Source organism: Epargyreus clarus, unplaced genomic scaffold (genome assembly GCF_041222505.1).
Source record: "Epargyreus clarus isolate Ecla_fem2 unplaced genomic scaffold, WU_Ecla_fem_2.2 ptg000014l, whole genome shotgun sequence".
In the NCBI taxonomy this organism is placed as follows: domain Eukaryota; kingdom Metazoa; phylum Arthropoda; class Insecta; order Lepidoptera; family Hesperiidae; genus Epargyreus; species Epargyreus clarus.
In genome coordinates, this window is record NW_027332222.1 from 17,557,172 (window position 1) to 17,578,696 (window position 21,525).

A 21,525-nucleotide genomic window follows, 5' to 3' on the forward strand; every position below is an offset into this window, starting at 1 on the left:
CTCAGAGGTACCACTCTCAAAACGGTGTGACGCGGCATTGAAAACCCATATTTTAGCACAAGCGTAGCACATGACTAATTCAGAGATAACACTTTCGTAGATATTCAGAGAAAGCAAATAAATTGTTTTCGACTCACACTTTGTTCAGATGACGAATGCTTCTTGTCGTGGACCACTGACTACGTGCTTCCTCGACCATTCACTTGTAGTAGGTATTCTTTAATCCGTTGATGAGGGCTCCTTGTCGTGGACCACTTGGATTACGTGCTTCCTTCACCATTTACTTGTAGTAGGTATCGCCTTGGTTTTACCACAGTCAAAAAGTATCCTGCCTTATGGCCACCCGTATCATAGGCCACCCATTCCGTTTGCGGTCAACACAAGTCCAGTGTAGTCGCAATAACACCAATAAGCAGCTATAGTAGTTTCTTATCCTGTGAACACTCAAACATTAGGTGAACATTATAAAATTGAACCAATAGACCACACAAGTACCAATAGTGTCGCCCGTATGCAACAATGAAGCTGATCATAGGTCACTTTTCTGGGACGCCCTCTATCGATGTGCCAGGTAGTAGGTGTGAAGTGCCTATTGTAATAGAAGCTCGTAATGTGGTGCTATCTAGTGATGATCCTGGTGCGACAGGTGGAACCGTAGCTGATGAGGATGTAGGCGAGATTGGAGCTTGTTCCGATCCCACTTCTTATAACGAAGTAAGAGAGTAAAAAGGCGTGACGTCAGCACCGCTGACGTCATAATTATTGTTATGATGTTGATGAATGACGCGATGAAACCTTCGAAAGCAAACCACACCAGAATTGTTGAGCTTCGTTTATTCTTCGGGCAGCATAACGACGTTCTAAGGAGGTCCGCACTGTTCCATAGCTCGAGCAGTAATGTCCCGATGTCGCCAGTACGGCCCTTTTTATAGGACCGGCGCACGTGCATTTGTTTTCCTATTGAAGATGCAGGTAGTTTTACCTCAGGTGTTTAATCATTTCATTTTATAATAGGAGAACTGCCGTATTTGCTCCGACATATATAATATATTATTATTATAAATTTATTATCTCTTAACTGATTCAAAACTTTCAATAATTAGAAGTTGTAACATAGATATTTACACGAACTGTTATCATACAAATTAATACACGTTCGTTGCAACGTAAAATTTTTAATCTTAAGTTGCAACGCTACAGTTCAAGCGAAGTTTTTAAACCAATAAAGGCAGAACTTAATAACAGAATACCACAAAGAACGTGATCTGAAAGGAAACACAGCACGTGTGTGCAGCGCCGCCTCCCACCGTGCCTCCCAGTGCACTATGCCGCGGCGACCATATAAACGGGGTCAAATGCCATTTCGGAAATAACACGATAAAAGTATACTCGTAAACTGAACGAAAAATAAATACTCTGCTACTCCGTTTTACCACAAATTCTCAGAGACTATTAGAAAAGTAGGCCACAGTTGTTTGAATCGCGACATGTCATGTATCCCGCCACTCCCGATACCCGTCACACTAATGCATTTATTTTGGATCTAACTATTTTGTTCCCAACACGCGCCCGGCGAGAACACGACGACTCTTCGAAACGTTAATTGAGAAACGTTCAACTAAGAGTTTCAACGACGACCAGAGCAGACATGCTACTTTTAACATTGATTCGCGTTTTGGCGATTGTATCGAGGCTTCTCACATTTTTGCGACTTTCTGCGTGTAGTCGCGGGAAAAACGTGTGTTTTAATGACTGAATTTATGCTCCATCACTGAGTTCAAAAGCATCGACGTGCGCTCAAACCCAGCATAAAATTTTATCGCTGCATCTAATTTCCGAAATGCTGATAAATTTTCAATAACCACTGCTAAAAATAGCATGTCTGCTGGGGCCTAAATCCGTGAGGTCGTGGGAGGGAAGGGGAATATAAAGGGAGGATAGTAAATTGTATTGAGATGTGTACGAACGTTTATCTCGCGATGAGAAGAAAGAAAGTTAAAGGCGAACCTCACAGATTGGTACGCTCGCAGCTCGGGATACACCCGTAATCGGATATCGAGGCAAATCAATGGAATTGCTCAGATTTATACGTACAACCTTTTTTATTTGCGAACATTATTCACGTCTACGTTTTGTTCGATACAGTGCGTATTGTGTTCATTATTCGTTCCAACTCTACGTATTTTCGTGAATCTATAAATATTACTTTACTTCAGAATTATATAATTTGTTACTGATCGTTCTCTCTTTGGGAGCTTAGATTATATCTAACTTGCTATCGTGCCAACTAAATTTATGTTAATTTTAATGTAATCCTATTGTAAATTTAACTACTACAAATAGAATGTGAATATAATAAACATATTGCAGTCCGTAGGAAGTAAAACGTCTATAAACGTTCTCGGGGGAAATTACGTTTATTTATTTTCAACTAGCTGACCTGGCAAAATTTGTACCGCCTCAAAATCTATTTATTATCAAATATATTTCATATAAAATACAGCCTATGTTACTCGTGAATAATGTAGCTTTCGAATGGTGAAATATTTAAAATCGGTCCAGTAGTTTTTGAGCCTATTAATTACAACCAAACAAACAAACAAAGTTTTCCTCTTTATAATATTAGTGTAGATAATTGCAGGTAGATTGTATGACAACTGTATGCCAATTTGCTTTTCTCAAATAAATGTAATGTTACGATTGATTGATGACACGAAAACATTTTGAGGAAACCATGACAATTCTCCAACCCTTAAGCGCCCTAATTCGAAAAAAGTGCGAGTTAGGCACGCAAAAGATTCCGTGCAATGGACTTTTTCGTCAATATTTCTTAAATCATTTTAAAAGAAATTAATTAAATATTACCTTTCATTTGAAATGTCACTCTGAAAAAAGCGTCCAATTTGCCTACTTAAATAAAAACTTTATACGACTATTTCAATTAAGAAAATTGTACATACATTTTTTTTTTCAAAAGCTAACTGATCATGACTTAGGTACCTATTATAAGCTTTAAGATCTAGTTTGGAAGAAGTGAACCAGTTAAATATGGAAATAATTTATATTTTATGTTCAATAAATGTATTAAAAATATAAAATAGTAAATACTATTATTTCAGTATTCTTCAGTAAGATAATCGTAAAGTAGTGACTGCGCGCTTTCACAAGTAAAAGTGATAGTTTACTGCACCTTTACAATGTATATATGTGTGTATATGTATTTATGTATATGACTTAAGCGATTCAAGTTTTGTGGGCAACAGAACTTAAAGTATTGAGTGGGTAAAATAGGGATTTATAAGTGGGTAAAATCCGTTAGACTTTCAATAAAAGTGTCATAAAATCACAAAATCAAAATCGAAAAAGAATTTCGTAGAATTCCGATGAAGTTAAAATGAATCAGGTTCGTATAGATGATAGTTCTCACCTGTATACAAAAAAAATACAATTTGTTAAGGTAATTTGACAAAAATACTATCCATCTGCAGTGTAGCGGCGCGGAGGAGGGCTCTCGAGTGCCAAGCGGCTGCGAGCACTGAATTCTGAAATAAATACAGTGGTCTATAAAAACAGAAAGCAAAATTATTTTTCCAAATGCAAAAGTGAATATAAAATTCGCCGCTTTTATTTACTTTTCTGATAATAAAGAACAGTGTCAAGTGCAATTTCCTGAATAGATTCTCCAAATTGCAACAGAAAAAGCAATCGTAGATGTAAATTGTTTTTACCCATTTTATTTTATAGCTTTTAATTAGTACGAGATTACTGAACCTGGTATGTACGATGAGTGCAGCCTCTTTGAATGAAAATTTATCAGAAAATATCAAATTAAGGTGTAAGATGGGCTTGATGTTCGTCCCCGATACCCTGTAACACTTGAGACACAAAGTCTGGTGGGCCTGTTCGTCTTGGCTGAGATTTTTATAAGTAACCCTATGGCTATGATTGATGGAATGAAGTAGATACCGTCATTTATTTTTTAATTAAATCATCTTCACTAACAATACAGGCATGCTTAATTCGGTAGTAAATGTTGTCAAGTGTGTGTGTGTGAATACAGGTCTGTGGTGTGAATACATATATGAATTACATAAAAGTTGAATTGTATAACATTTGTCAATATTATGTTAGTAATAACTTAAATCAAATTATTAGTAAAAATATTATTAGTAAGTAGCAGTTCAAATAGAGTGTCAATTTTTTTTTTTTATAATATACGAGTAGCAGACGAGCATACAGTCCACCTGATGGTAAGTGGCTACTGCCGCCCATGGACATCTATAATCAACCCCAGATAGGATTAGATATTCCCACCTGAGGTCGGCCACAGATGCGCCGCTACCCCTGAGGACTAAGCTGGAACACCTCGGAAAAGTCTGTCTCCCTTACCACACCCTTCAAACCGGAACACAGCAGCGCCTAACACTGCTGTTATTAGGTAGAAATAGATGTGGCGGTGGTGCCCCCGGAGTCGAACCACAAAGGGTTCTACCGCCTTCATTAATTATTAGTTCGAAATCAAAACCACTTATGCACCGTCAATATTTTTGAAAGTCAACATCTCGCGTCGTTTCGGAAGGTATTTGTGGCTGTGTTTTGTTAACATTCGCAACATCAAAGACATCACTAGCTTTGAAGGTGTCCTCCTTTTGCATCTTTTTAAAAAGTCCATTTGATTTCCCGTAAGGAATGTTGCAGGCGAGTATTTTAAACTGCGTCAAATCGACAGTGGACGACAGTGGATTCAGAAAATATAGATGTATTTGAATTTTTATTTGAGTAGAAATCTAACTGGAGATGTTTATCGAAGCCTGGTTCAGCCGGCGTCGCGACGCGGTGCGAATACGACGGATATTGCTTTCAACGAATTTTCAGCAATTTTGCGCCAAAATATAAAATTTAGCGAAACTTTTTCCAATGTGGCATTTTATCGTCAGAAAAATCTATCTCGCAATTTTCGAAGCTTGATGTCGACTGGAATTTAACAACATTAGATACGAAGTGTAGGTTGAAAGACGTTTCGAAAACATAAAATGATTTTTAACCAACTTATCGAAGAAGAGAGTTATGATGTAAATCGTTAAAGATTTTATTATTATCTATTATAGTTTTGAAGCATTTACTACCTCAATTCGACATTCTATATTCAATGTTCTATGCTTATATACTTATCAATGAGACCCTATGAAATTAAACTTCAATTAAAATGCGCCTACGACGTACTAGTTTTGAACCATGACGAAACTTCAGGCATATTTCTTAATTTTTATTTCACTCTTCGCTCGGACGAGCAGAACTGGAATGACAGACTTACCGACTAAAATTCTAGAATTTCAGTAGAACTCTAGAGTTCTACTGGATGACACGTCGGTCGGCGCTGGGTTTCATGCTAGCAGGGTGGGTTTATGCTGCAGTATGCTAGCAGTTTATCTCAAGAGATGAGTATATAGAATGCATACACGACACTTCTGGCTCTCTCCGCTGCCTCCTTCGTGAGCATCACAGCTTTTCCGAATGTTCGTACCACCTGCCTGTGTAATTACTGGAGGCCGATCACGAGAGTAGGTAGATGCTTTAAGTTACTCGTAACTTATTTAACTTCTGGTAAAGTACCGCATCAACAACATGAATATTTTATCAACGTTGGTGTTTTACCAGAAGTTCCTCCAGCTTTCGATCAGTACGGTTTCCAGTTCATTAATGAGTCTCATAATAATGTGTTGATTTTGAAGTTTTTTTGGAGAAACTTGCAATACAACTTTTTCAGAACAAATTCAGAACGAAAATTAAATCGAGCTACTCTTAGAAGCTTTTTACTTGGCAACATTTATTATACCGAAAGCTTTTTACATTGTTCCGTTACCTAGGAAGATGAGCTATAGATTGATTATGAGCATTGACAGATATTGAAACAATTTATCATACATTTATTTATTTATCAACATCATAATTTTTTTAATCAGATATTAGTAAATATTATATGTGTGTAAAGTTTAAACAGTGGCACGTGCCGTCTCCGAGCGTCAACAGTACTTGTGCGGTGCTCCACACTCGCTCCAGCTTTGTATACTTTCATTGATACCTTTAATTAATACCCTTCGATGTTCCCTTTTCATGCTTTAATTACAAAACTGTCCCTGTAGTCAATTTATAACGAGCCCACGTGTAACTTCGTAGGTTTTTATGCAAATGGAACGGAAGATTTTACTAAAAATGGAGTAAATTTATAACTACGAATAGCAGTAATAATAATTGGCCAAGTGCAAGTCGAACTCGTACTAAGCCCTGTGACAGACGGACAGACATCGGAGTCTTAGTAATAGGGTTCCGTTTTTACCCTTAGGGTACGGAATCCTAAAAACTAAAACAGGGTTAAAGATAATGGTTACCACTACTCACGATACTAACCACATGACTATGCATAATTATAGATTTTACTGCCTCTTACCACTTGTCATCATGTGACAGCTAATTATATGTGTCTGTAACAGTAGTCACCGCAGATACCAATTATGATAATGACAAGATAGGATATCAAACGAAACAATCCATCGTTACGTTTCGGTTAGATCAAGATTCGGTTCGGTAGACACTACGAATATATGTACATCGCATCTAGTTAAAAATAAATACACACTGCGATTATATATAAATGTTATCGTTTAATTTTATTCCAGTAAACAAATTGTCTGTCTGCACATACATATGTAAATGTTCGTATAGTTATGCCCCGATTATATAGATTAATGGCAAGCACTAAATTTTATGAGTAGCTGAAGGTAGATGGAATGCTCCTCACTGTAATAAACAATATCTTACAGTCTATCATTGTAAGGTGTCAGTAAACTACGCCACCTACCGGCCGGTGGCGGCAGCGATCCGCAAATAAACATTTCGACACGCTTGTATTAGTTCCGCGGAAAAATAGCACCGCTAATTGGGCACATATAGTCAAGGTGAAGCTGCCAAGTTTTGGCTACATATATCTCAAACTAAAACACGAAATTTAATATTTTGCGCATGAGATTATCAAATAGAACTTTTGTTTAATGCGTGGTATAGTCCGCGTAAAACTAATAGTCCGCTCTGAATATAGAAATGAATCGCGTCGCCATAGCAAATTGTATGATTAGTACGCCAGCTTGCAACAACTTCAGAGCGGACTAGCATTTTGGCGTGAACTATACCTGACGCTCGCTGACGACATTACAGCTATCTAGATTTATTTATCGCGCTTCAAACTTTAATTTTTAGGGCTACAAAAAAACCAAAAGGATAAAAACGGAACGCTATTACTAAGCCTTCGCTGTATGACCGTCTGGCCATCTGTCCGTCTGTCACAGGGTACTATCCCCTGAACCGTCATACACGTATACGTCATATACGTAACACTTGAAATTTCTACAGAGTATGTATAACGGTGGCCGCTATCATCTAGCATATTATGACTGCTCTACAAACTGTATTAACTAATGTTAACGTCAAAATCTATAAGAAAGGGTTTGAAGCCGCCTAGTAAACATAACGTCTGTGTTAGACGGTTATGCGAAGTTTAGTATATTATAATATGAAGCGATTATAATAAATATATAGTGATCTATTAAAAACGTGTATAAATAGGTAACAGATGCGGAGTTCATCACCGCCGCTGTCTGGAGGGCTGGGCGGTCGTGTCACCTCTGACACTTTGCGATACCGTAATAAAACAAACAACATATTTCCTCAAAGAATGTTGACGCTTTGTTTTATGGAGACAGTTCGCAATGGAACAAACGGCGGAAGGATATTAAATGTTTTTCTATTCAATTTTAACATTAAGTACCGCGTTTTCACGAGTGTGTGAGTAACAATAGTTGGACTTCTTAATGGACTAATGCCTGTGACGAACCCTTTACAGCTGGCAAGATCCGGGTCGAGAAACTCAAATTCATTTACGAAATTGATAAAAAATTAAAATATAATCTATGTAGAGGTTGACTTTTATTACGTAAGTTTACGGTTTTATATAGGTATATAGTTTTAGATGAACTTGAACTTTTGTAGAATATCAGTGTAGAAAGTTGTTGCGTGACGATGCGCCGGTGCGGCAGCGGCGCGTCTGCGGGGCGGTGGTGCAGCGGTGCGGCGGGCGGCAGGCGCGGGGGCGGCAAATGTCAAGCGCTCAAATAGCTCTGAACTAGGCATTGTAGCCGCAACCGAAATAACGCGATGCCCGACGCCCACGCACAATTATTCACCACACATTGATGCACTTTGTAACGTATTGAATGAAATTTGGTGAAATTTTGGCTGGCGTAGTCGTTTGATGATCTCATGATATAATTATTACTTATGTAAACATTGCAACTAGCAGAATTCCACTAAATGTAGTTAGTATTTGTAATTCATTAGGAGGACGTAATATTACGCTGACTTCAAATCAATAATAGTACAGACGGACGACGATGATGAGATATATATTTTTATACCTACCTAACTAGTTTTTCTTCAGTATGTCGTTTTTTATAACTCATTTTAATACAAAGGCTGATAAACAGGACAATAACTAATGATGGATATTTATTTTTTCCAGGTCGCAGCGTGGGGAAGATTGCGCAGATCATTCCCCGGCGTCACAACATCTTAAAGGAGTTTTAAGTACAATAAGAAAATTTTACTAAAAGGTAAGACCTTGAAATTGTATGAAATTAAACTTTCAACTTGTCTAATTTATTTTATTTATTTATTTAATCTAATAATATACAATTCCTACTTATTTCCATCAGTTTAAAGTAAATTGATAAATTTACTTTCGAATCCATCCGAAACTTTGTTAATGCATGTTAAGATGTTTAGTCTACATTCAGTCTGAGTAGGATCCCGTGACACAGGTTTAACACACTTATCAAACCAATAAACAGAAGCCTAAATATAGTTTCCACGATATGTGGTGTCGCTGTAATTAAAATACAGTGGGTTCTATCAGCTTTAGAATCTGTGCTTTACACTCTGAACTTACGTGTTCTAAATATTATCTTGTAACAATAAACCGCGAGGAAGATAAAAGTAATTGTAGTGTACATTCGCCGTACGTTCTTATCTGAAAGCAATAACTAAAATAAATAGCTGTCTGGGTAATTTGTATGAAACACCTGTAGTCTAATCTGACCTTCGCATCAACCTCAATTGAGAAGATTCGTTCATATTTTCATATTTAATATCTAGCCGCCAGTAGGAATATTTTGAGTGAAGTATAATATCTCGTACTTATTAGAGAGAATATACTTACTTATTGAATGGTGGGGGAACTTGTATTGTTGGACAGAGATATACTATCGCTACACCAATGTGGCATGTTAGTTATAGACGTTTATGGGCATCAGCTACCGTCAGAAGCAATCCATCTGACAGTAGCAGGTAATCACGTTTGCTACTTTAATCTTAAAAAACTAAAGAATTGTATGACCGTACGTAATATAGCGGTCAAGATGTCATACCTCGCATATTAATCAACATCTCCGTAAAAGTCATAATATTGAAAATACCTGTTCGTGTAATGTAGTATTCCTTATTCGCCTAGTATAGAACTGTATGGTCGTTTTGACTAAAATCAAAACTATTTTTACTGACTTCTTCATTTAAAATACTTTTGTGCAGTTAAAACCCGCGTGGCGGAGCGGTCACCATGCCGGTCTGACACGCAGAGGGTCCCGGGTTCGATCCCCGGCCAGACAGATTTCTAAAAAGATGAATTTAGATTTCTGATTCTGGGTCTGGGTGTTTGTGTATTTGTCTCTGTGTGTGTCCATAGCACCCACGACACAGGGAATCCTAGTGTGGGGCTGTGAGTGTAGAAAGCGTTTTTTTTTTTTTTTTAAAAGCAGTCAGAGCCCTTACGTAACAAATACAAAATTTTCAGTAATTTTATTCCTCTGTTATTGTCCATAATAATAAAGTTGAAGTGGAGAAGAGGGGAAGCCTTGTCAAGTTGTGGCTATAATCGCGCTTGTAAACATCAGCATGGTCAGAGCAAACAGCTCCAGGAGCTCCGACCCGTGTCCGCCGGGATTTTGTTCCGAACTAGAAATCACAAGTTTGCTATTAAATGAGGGAGTAGTCAGCGAGATCTGTTTGTCTTATTGCATATGAATATGAGATTCCGTGTACATAACTAACATTACGTACTAGCAGATTAAAAATAACCTACGTTACTCATTATAAACTAGACAAGTTTACCTCGGGTGATAGCTAAACAGTAAAGATATAAAACAGACAAAAATTATAAAATTCCATTATTCCAAAGGGGCTTCTTTGAAAACTTATTTTTGCGTGTTTGTGAGCTTTTATAAACGAATATTTCTGTCTGCATTGCCTCATATTGGACGTAAAATATGCAGAGTAAAGACCGTTTTATTGTCCAGAAAAACAATAAATTGCTATTAAAACGTGTTCATTTACACAAATTGCGACTTTGCGCTACGGCCGACACAATAACGGACGATCATGTTTTCGCCCTCAGGGCAAATCGGACAACAAGACAACAATAATTTTAAAAAACAATTTCTATTATAAGAGGAAAGTGTCTTTAATTCGTGGAAAGTCGTTTTATAAGATTTAAGTAGCCTACAAGCGTGTAGTCCGCCTACTGGTAAGTGGTCTTTGGTATCCATTAACGTGTTTAACCAACTCTACGTAGGGCAATGAGACGTGAGTCAGCCGGCAAAAAACGCAAAGACTGCTTCACTGATTTACTTAAAGTACACCGGTTCTACCATCTTCCAACTACGACTAAGAAAAACATATTTCATTAGTACCCCCGTTAGCCACGATGTAAACAAATCTATACAAATAATTAAAAAATATAAAATTGAAGTCTATTTGTAATATGAAAATAATTAATAAATTTCATTCATCGCATATGAAATTGGTACCTATAGCAAAATTACATTCATTTTTGTTTGTCTGATTGTTCCAGCGAATCTTCGAAATGGTTGGACGGATTTTTCAGTGTCAGTTAGCCGATGTAATAAGGAGTAACTTAGGCTACTTTTAAATTAGAATAAAAGTTCCGTGTAAAAATTAGAACTCACAAAATCTCCTCAGTATTCATAATTTTGAACGCCGGTGAACCGCGGTGTACAGCTCGTATGAGATATGTAAAATATAATGTCGTACGCTACATCGTGGCATGGGTTAAAGCGAAATTTTCCAATCTAGGCATAAAGGGAAGGCATAGATTGATCGCTCAGCATTCGTCTCCGTCCATTATGAACTCATGATCGATCAGATCAGCCCTTTATTAAATTACGGATGATAAATTATTGCCGGAGACGTCTTGTTGCCAATAAAGAAAGGTCTCCAAATTGATATCCAATTTTACAACATTGTCGCCATAAGTTTTTGTTAGAAATCTGCAAGTGGTTATTTAGATATTACCAAGATCTAAAAAATACTACAGTCCAAAAAGTACGTTACAGTTCTTTCATTATAAGTAAAGAAATCACAATTAACATTTTATTGTAATGTACACTTAAGATTTTTTTAAATAATCATCAATCAAAATATATTATTATACGTACCCAAATATTTACGTTTTCTCAAAATATGGAAGTAGGAAACAAGCATGCAGTCCACCTGATGGTGAGTAGCTGTAATCAACCCCGGATTAGATTAGATTCCTACTTGAAGCCACTGATGCGTTGGTACCCCTTAGGAGTAATACGAAATGCCTAGGATAGATATGTCTCCCATACAACGCCCTTGAAACCAGAACACAGCAGCTCTACGCTAGTATTATTAAGCAGAACTAGCTTAGATGGTAGTGCCTTGAAACCATAAGTCCTACCACCATCAATTTACAGTAACAATTACAATTTCTACACATTCCAAAACCTCATAGTGTATTGTGAACAAATATTCGTAGTCGTTCAAAGTACACTGAAAGCTTCACATATGACTAAAATTTCGCGATACACATCTAGTGGAATTAGCAGAATGCCCATCAGCGACGCCGCGCGATGTCTATCGCGTCATCGTAATGGGCATTACCCGAATGTACGAGTATCATGGAGAGATACTCACTGAAATTAATGTTATTGTCGTTTAATTGCCAAAGTAAGACTGTTATATGTAATTAATTGCCTTAATTGTATCGCTGTCATCTAAGAGCTTTTGGTATGTCATACTTGATCTATCAATTCATTTGCTCGTACTATACTGTATACTGTCTTCAAAAGAAATAACAAATGTTTTGGAAAAACGAAAAGTTAAAGCTGGTATCTTATAGTTGTTGCCGTAATTTAATCTTACACACAAAAAATCACACAAGATCGTTCACTATTTTCATACAATAACGCTGTAACAAATTTTATTGTGTGTAAGCTTGTAGCGTGACAGACAGTTGAAAAATTGACAACGAATAACTGCAGCTCTTGATTTGTTATGTCCCCGAAACCCATTGTCAATTTGTACAGATTCAATATCTGTAGCACATTGAGTTATTTTTTGAACGACACCGCGATATACAGCGGCAGTTAAGCAAAGCAATCGGCGCCAGTGCCCACGCCGCGATTTTTTGCCCATTCACAATCATTAATGTCCACGCCGCCGATTATATTAAAACCATCTTGCTCATTTTATCGTCAGTTAAAATTAATGTGAGAAAACGAAACTTATTTATGTTATGAGTTACGACTCGACGTATTAATTTTACGAGTTCGATTGTTACGTAACACGATATAACCGTTTTACGGGCGGCGTCGCGAGGAGGCGGCGAGCGGCGCTGTCACCGCTGCGGCTTTATACACTTTACAGCTGTTCCACTGTGCCTTACCTTGACAAATCATGGATATAAAAAGTTGCTTAGTTAAAAGGTTAAAAGTATTAAAATTTAACGGAATATATGGCTACAGTCTGTTTGAAATATGTTCTTAAATCATAAATCATAGTATTAATAATATATAATAAAAATAATAATAATTAATTAATAAAAACAAAATAATTAACAAATTATTTTGTTTTTAAAAATCCATTGAAGCATTTAAATATTATAATTTTCTAGCTTTTTCAAATAACAAATATTTAAAATCCGATAAATTTAAAAACAAATACTTAAAACATAAGTCCGTCACAATACCATTATACGTTATAAATTTATAATTAGATCTAAACTATGATATCAACAACAAATTGAAACTGAAACAATAGTTTCCTGCTTCGATATTTCAATAATTGCTCAGTCGAACTACATAGCACTAACCATTTTACCCAATATAAATAAACGTGCTTCACTGGTGAAAAGTTATAAATAAGGCAGAAGCTGGAAAAAAAACACAATATAATAGCCAGATAAGACAGGTGCAACACTAACGTTCAGTATGAAGGTCCCTTCCGTCATGTGAAAAGTGGATCGGGTCTTTGTGTCACACTTCTCAACACATTGTTAAATTTTTCTATTTCATAATAAATATGCAAGCCGGCTCGCTGTTTGCTTTGCTTGGACAGCTGTCATATTGTTGGAAGTGTGGCCGCCCCGTGACCGCTTGGTCGCGCGCACCTCTCGCTTCTGAAGCATTTTCCGTTTCCCTCTTTATTTTTCATTTTAAATTGACACACAGACCGTTCTAGCAACACGAACGTTACACGGTATCGATTTCCGATATCAAATCCCAATATATATTACCTAAGGAAAAGGGTTCCCAATTTATCGTACCAAATATTCATTAAAAGGATCTTGAATGTCCTCCCAATGTCAAGTATAACAGTTGGGACCTTCAAGTCGTTTCCCCGATGTGCCTGTCCCAGTTGCCGACACCTGCTCGGCGTTCTGACAACGCCTTATTGAATTGTTCCGTTTTGTGGAAACCGAAAACAACACTTCTGCGCGAAAATATTTGATATTTGAGATATAACAGTATTTCGCTTCGTTACGACGTCAACACTCTTTGTGAGACATCTCTATTTTGGGACTCAAAGGCGCAACAATCTCACAAAAGGAAATGTTAAGGACACTCCTACATTCAAAATGCGAATATAATTTAACTACTCTTTGTGTATGAAAAGTATATATTTGTACATAGGTGTAATATATTGAATTAGTTTTGTGTCCTTACTACGTTGTCCTCGTGTCCTGTCCTTAAATCAAAGTGATACAAGTAGGATTGCGAAATTGGCTTACAGAAAACGATTACAGTTCTCAGCAGCTGTTCTCAGAGTCACCGCAGCCTGAAACTTTAGCGTTGGCCGCTGAGATATCGTGTGATGTTTACAAACTGTAGTACTTGTAATAAGTATTAGGGTTGTTCGACTCGAGGCTAATACCTAACTTGTTTCTAGTAAGTCTGTAAGCTCAGGATCGTATTGTGGGTATACGATTACAACTACTACAAGTTTATTGGATTGTCTCGCAGTTAATACACCTACAAATGGCACTGTTGTAGTTTTCTCCTACATGTGAAACTTACGTAGAGCTATTTTGATAAAAGAAGAACGATATGATATATACATCGTTAACAGTTAACGCTAACAGCTACTGTTGGATATTACGATCTTTTGGCTAATCTTGGAAGGCAAATAGTTAACTAATGTAAGGTTGAAATAATGATATGAGCAATTTCTTCGACTTTGTACTGAACCTACCTAATTGTACTATCAGAAATACTATATAGTAAAAATGTCTAGTCACATAAGAAAAACTTTAATTTAAAACTGCTTTACGCTCAGAATTTCCAAAGAACTTTAATTAAGTCAGGTTCTCCATTCAGGAAGTGAGGAACACGATAAAGGACAATCCTTCACAGTAACAGTCGTAAGTGTCAGAGCGACTGAAGCAAATTGCCCGGCAGGAGTAATGGACCGCCACTGAAAGAATCTGGGATAAAATGTTGTGCTAAAATAGGCTCTTAGAACCTCTTCGGGCGAATATTCGAAACTACTGTTATAGTGTACAGTTACTTCTTTAGCCATTTCATCTTGTTGCTTTTTTTGTAAGAAAACAATCACAAAAACGAAAATAGAGTAGTGCCTATACTGCCTATATTGATCAACTACTTTAAATTAGTTCTTACTTTTAATTATGTCTTAAGAGAGATGTAATTCTTAGGAACAAAAAAATATATATTTGATATAATTAAGTAGCATTAAACATAAAGAAGCAGTGATAGCCTAGTGGTTAAGAAACTCGGCCTCTTGATCGAGGAGTCCCAGGTTCAAATGCCAGACACACACGTTTGATTTTTCAAAATTATGTACGTATTAGAAATTAATTATCACTTACTTAGACGGTGAAGGAAATACATCGTGAGAAAACCTGCATACCTAACAATTAAAAAATGTTTTTAAAGGTATGTGAAGTCTACCAATTCGCACTTGGCCAGCGCGGTGGACTATAGCCTAATCCTTCTCATTCTGAGAGGAGACCCGTGCCTTGCTGGACGCTCTCACTGCTCTCTCTGCGAGACAGTAATGGGTTGATGATAATGATGATGATTGAACAAAAGGATAGTAATGTAACGTTGGCTGTATAATATTTTAAGATTAATAGCGTAAGTATATAAATACTTTAAAGAATAAAGATAACGATATGCATTGATGAAAGCAGGAGCAGTATAACACAACGACCTCTACATTGTCATACATATATGTGGATACTTTCATGAATGTCATGCGGGTTTTATGCATAACAACACTCAAAGTGAGGCACACGACCGATACTGTGTCAATATTGCGATAAAGGTTTATAGACGTACTATCAAAACATTGACGAAGCTTTTTATGATAACACTAAAAATTTCGATACCTAGTTCTTATGTTTGCAATTGAAAAATATGCTCAAGTTTACTAATTGGTAGCTTTTATTATGCTTTGTTAGTTCGAATTTGTGTGAGGTCCAAATCTTACTACTTACTGAATTATAAAGCAGTTATACTCAACCGATTGAGCTCAATTTTACATACACGTTTGGTATTATGTTTGGATGATAATGCATGATTAGATTGATGATAGATGCTGTTATTCTACAATCAATATGGCGGTCCGGACAACATTTATTTTTTATACAGCCCCATGATATTTTTTTTTGCATGTATAAAATACCGAATGAGTAATAAGGTACTTTATATTAATTACAATCTAGCCTACTATAAGACTAATGAGTAATTTTACGCTAACTTAAACTGCTTAATAATCATATAATGAAGGCAGCGTCCTCTGACACTGCACTTCTTTGTCTTATCACATAAAGGAGTAGACACATTGTTCTTGTGTTCTATAATGTTCACTTATCACTATTTCACTAACACTACACTGCGTCATGTCACTAACTTAAATGGTTTAGTCCTTTTGAGTCTTCTCACTAGGTCCGTCGTATCGAGGAGCTGGATCGCCTCGATATTGACGTGATGGTGAAGTCATTTTGGATGACCTTCAGCATAAGTACTAATCACTTTTTTAACAAGGTCTACTTGAAGGTCCCGATGTAGATCTTCGTTTCTTACATACCAAGGTGCATTTGCAATACCCTAATAAGTACTTTATTTTGGAACGTTTGTATGATATCTAAATTAATCTTTTTGGTACAGCCCCAGAGTTGAATACCATATGTCCATACAGGCATTAGGACTTGTTTATATAACAATATTTTATATAGACAGCGAGGAATGTTGCCCGAGCAGCCAATGCATAGCTCTGTATTTGAGCTCCAACTTGTCACGTTTTTTCTTGACGTGAGCTCTCCAGCGCAGCTTCGCATCAAGGGTCATGCCAAGATATTTGGCTTTTTTTGCATATGGTATGGGTGTATTGTTAATATATACAGGTTAATAATTCGGATGCCTATTTGTAAAATCAATGTGCACTGATTATCTTTCATTGAGTTTCATTCGCCACTTCTTCGTCCAATTGATTACTTTGTAGATAGCTACTTGGTATTTCTCCGCTGCTTCAGCGTGATCATTCCCTACAGCTATGATTGCCGTATCATCAGCAAAAGTTGCGAAGATGTTATTTTCTGTTTCTGGAATGTCACAAGTGTATAAGAGGTACAGGACCGGCCCCAATACATTGCCTTGTGGTACGCCAGCATTTATTTGCTTGAGATCTGAGTATGCTTCTCCTTGTCTCACTCGGAAAGCTCTGTTTGAAATATAAGATACTAATATTTCTGAGAATTGCTTTGGTAGCATTGCTCGTAGCTTCAATATCAAGCCTTCATGCCAAACTTTATCGAAGGCTTGCGCTACATCTAAAAATACTGCAGAGCAGATTTTCTTCTCTTCTAGTGATTTTTCTATTGTATTAGAAATCCTATGAATGTGATCTATCGTGGAGTGTTTTTCACTGAAACCAAACTGGTGATCTGGTATTAAGTTTTTATGTTCTAATATGGATTTGAGTCGCTTTAACAAGAGCTTCTCAAAGACCTTAGACATTATAGGCAATAGGGAGATAGGCCTGTATGATGCAGCTTCATGTGGCGGTTTACCCGGTTTTCGTATCATTATTACTTCAGCTACCTTCCATAAGTCTGGAACATATTGAATTTTGAATGAAGCATTTATTAGGGAAGTTAACTTGACTACAGCTTTTCTAGGAAGGTTCTTCATAACCTCACCTGTAATCAAGTCAAATCCAGGAGCTTTTTTAGGATTAATGTTGCGTTGTATCTCTGTTGACACTTCTTTTGGGGTCACAAATTTAATATCTAGCTCTGTCTGCTCTATACAGTGACTACTATAATCACTATATTCTCCTACATTTGGTTGGAAGTTTTTTTCTAGATGAAGGGCAAACTGAGAAGCTTTTTGCATATCATCAATTATCCATTTTCCATACTTGTCTTTAATTGGGGGAATTTTCTTGATAGGTCGTTTTAAGCCTTTGGTTGCTTTCCACAGTGAGTAGTCTGTGCTGCGATCATTGTTTAAGCTTGATAAATAGGTTTTTAGGGTATTGTTATTAAATTGATTGATTTTTCTCCTAAGTGTTTTTATGAGGTTGTTCAGATGTTTCTTGTCTTCGGGAGACCTAGTTTCGTGCCACCTTTACCTTTGTCTCCGTTTTTCCCTTATAAGGACAAGTATTTCCCTTGTATACGTCGGACGTGTGACTCTCACTCTAGCTTGTGGTATATTTTTCCAGGCTGAATGTTGGATAACCTTAACAAATCCACCAACTTCCTCGTCTATTTGTTCAGGAGTTTTAAGTGAAACGTGCAAGTTTATATTACACCTTGACACTTTCCCAATCTGTATGCTTATTCACTAGGCCGAGCTGGCTATTTTGATGTACAAACCACTATGAATCGAACGATGCATATTGGTGTTTCACATAAAATCAGTCTTGTAACAGAATTCTTTAAGTAAATACATATTTTGTTCTTATAATAATTATTGTAATAAATAAAGTACTTTTTAAAAACATTATTCGCGTTCGCCCGAATTTAACTCCCAAGATGAATTTTTCGTTAAATTTGTTTAATAATTGTATGTACTTCTTTTTTTTATTGAATATCTAGGTGGGCAATTAATTGCTGCAATAGTTATATGGTAGTCCTTAGTTTCGACACCAATAGCTACTGATTGGATATCATGTTCTTCGTATTTAAATTGTTCATAGTGATAGCCCCATGATATGTGTATCAAATGAAAAGGTTTTCTGAACGTTACTATCAGTTTGTTTTTAAAAGCTTATAAAAGAGTATATTTTATAAAATTCATATAAAAACTATATTCGACATGGCTCGTGAATCACTCATTTTGTATATGTTTAAAGTTCGACAAATATTGAAGAAAACGATAAATAAATAAAGCTCTCAATTAAATTAACAGCGGGTATAAAACAAATGAAACTTTCCAATTTCAGAGCCCACTTTTACCGTAATGAAGGATCAAATCAAATCGTTTATTTGCATAATAATCCATAATGTACGTTTAATTCTGGCCCCCTGTGACATGCCAATTTGATAGTTTGACATTATTATTTATTGCTATATTATTTGTTACATTACATTATAAAAATAAGCAGAAAATAAAGCAAATGTAGTTCACATTTTGTAAATAGGTACGAGTATGTCCTTAACTGAGCATATCTCTTTGCAACGGATGCCTGGACGGAAGGTCCCTGTACTCCCTATAAAGGTTTTATAGAGGTAAGAGGGGTCCTCTAGAGGGCTATGGAACTATAGGGTAGCGCTCGTTTTATTTACTTTTGTGAAACTCAATGGTTTCGCATACCGGGACAAATACTTAACAATAAATTTGAACACATATTTTTACTAAATTCCTATTCATTCACAATTTTATAAATGCCTGTGCAATGGTATTTATTATGCGAAATATTTTTTTAAAATAAAGTAAGCACGCATATGTGAGCTGCATTACTATTAGATCATGAAATTATGATACACTTAAATATGCACATGTATGCAAAAGAATTGTACTGCTTGTGGTTCGCGAAACACGAACATGTTAAATATACATGTGCTTTATTTATTTATTATACTAAGAATTACTTCATTTAATAATTGAAACGTCATTTAAAACAAGTATCCTTTTGAAATATACGCTTATTAGATACTAGTTATTGCCCGCGGCTTCGCCCGCGTCAAAGAAAATAATATGACATACTAACATACATAAAACTGAAAATTTGTACCTTCATTGGAATTAAAGTGGCGCCATCTGGCGAAAATTGTTCGTGCCAACTCTGAAACCTTCGTGGGCGCATGGACAACGACTTTGATAAAGATCATCACTTGATCAAATGCATAGTTTACGATTCAATCCTTTCTAATATCGATTAAAATAATCGACTTTTGGTCCAAAAGATCGATTCCCCGATTAATCGATCTTAGATCGCCATCCCTAGTTCCCGTGGGATTTCCGGGATAAAAACTATCCTATGCCTTTCTCGGGTCTCAGACTATCTTTGTACAAAATTTTATTAAAATCGGTTCAGTGGTTTAGCCGTGAATAAGAGACAACCAGACAGACAGACAGACACACAGACAGTTTCTTTCGGATTTATAATATTAGTAAAGATTAGTAAGGATTTATTTTTTAATGCTCCGATGTTTTTTAAAGAGGTTTAAATTTGTTACAGGTGGACAGAAAACTGCACGGTCAAGAAAAAGAAGATAGGCCGACATAAGGCAAGTATATAACGAATATAAGCAAAAAATCTACTTACTCGTACATACTTTATCCGAGGCATTCCAATTTTGCCCTCACGGGTAGTAGGTACTCCTATATTATACCAAGTTAACATCAACACATTAGCCTACATTATATTCGAATGGAAAGAGCAAGAGGCAGCCAACTTTATATACATTTAACATATAATGAAATTCTTTAAAAAGTATAACTGCAGCACAGTACCGTGATTATTACCGCGCAGCTATTTTCAACGCGGTGGGAAGTGTGAGATGCATAAAGCGAGCTCGCTGCATGAGCATATTTCTGGGGTAAAGTGGCGCCGTGCAATTTCACTTTTGTCACTCAAGGAGCGCGGCGACGAGCTCATATTCTGCCATTACTTCCTTTTGTTATTAAAATACCTCACTCGAATTTCACTGTACCCTTTTCCTAACCTTTGGTATACATATATTTGATGACAGGTGGCCTAACTGCGATACCACCACCTATATCTTCCTTATATGTATAAACAGACGTGCTAAAAATTCTACCTATGACCTAATGGCCATTACTACATAATCGTATTACTATATAATCGTCAGGGAAAACCTTACCACAGAAAAACATTTAAGATTCGATGATGATTAGTCACCTCCAAATCCACTTTTGAATATTTTTGTCTTATTAATCGGCGCATTTGTCCGATGTAATCAGCATGCAACTCAGCTCCCGTACACCGCGGCGAGTTCACAGGCTCGTCTGTATGATAAATGATGGGCTATTAAGAGTCTATTTCATCATCTCGTCCACGTGTAAAAGCCTACAAGCTGTATGTTACTCATTTTTTATGTGTTGTATTTTTGGTGGTTATGTATGTCTACCTAGGTAACTGAGGTAACTGTAGAGTCTCCGTATATAGATTAACATGGTAACGTAAAATACAATATATAAAACTATGTACCTAATATGTAGTTTGACATGTAGTTTAATAAGCGTTTGAAATACGTCTGGAAGAGTCGTGTCATTAGGTATTCATAGTTAGTAAATCCAGAAGCACTCGTTACGAGCTGTTTCATAACATGTATCCGGCGAGTTTGTGCACACTCGATGAGAAACAATTCTAAAACATTTCTGAAACGATGTTTTGAAATAACGTCAAACCACATTTATCTTCGGCGAGGCGGGTTAAAACACGCTCGGCTTAAACTGAATGAACTAAACTGTTCGTTACTCCTATATACTCGTACGTTCTATCAGCGTGAGGTTTTTCAGATAAAGTTCAAAATGTTATGAAAAAATTTGCTTCTTCTATTTATCACTTTCTTTATTTTTTATAATATAGGAAAAGCAAACGAACATGCAAATTTACTGATCTTAAGTGGTCACTGCCGCCCATAAATATCTGTAATCAAATGCA

General features: G+C 36.4%; 1 protein-coding gene across 2 annotated transcripts in view; it reads left to right on the top strand.

Annotated features, from left to right (window-relative positions):
- FMRFaR (FMRFamide receptor) overlaps positions 1 to 21,525 on the top strand; it is a 204,155-nt gene that overhangs the window by 153,829 nt on the left and 28,801 nt on the right. For both annotated transcript variants that reach the window (XM_073079327.1, XM_073079326.1), the window contains exons 2-3: positions 8,573 to 8,663; positions 20,077 to 20,125. The gene's annotated coding sequence lies outside the window, so the exon portion shown is untranslated. The remainder of the gene's footprint in view (positions 1 to 8,572; positions 8,664 to 20,076; positions 20,126 to 21,525) is intronic.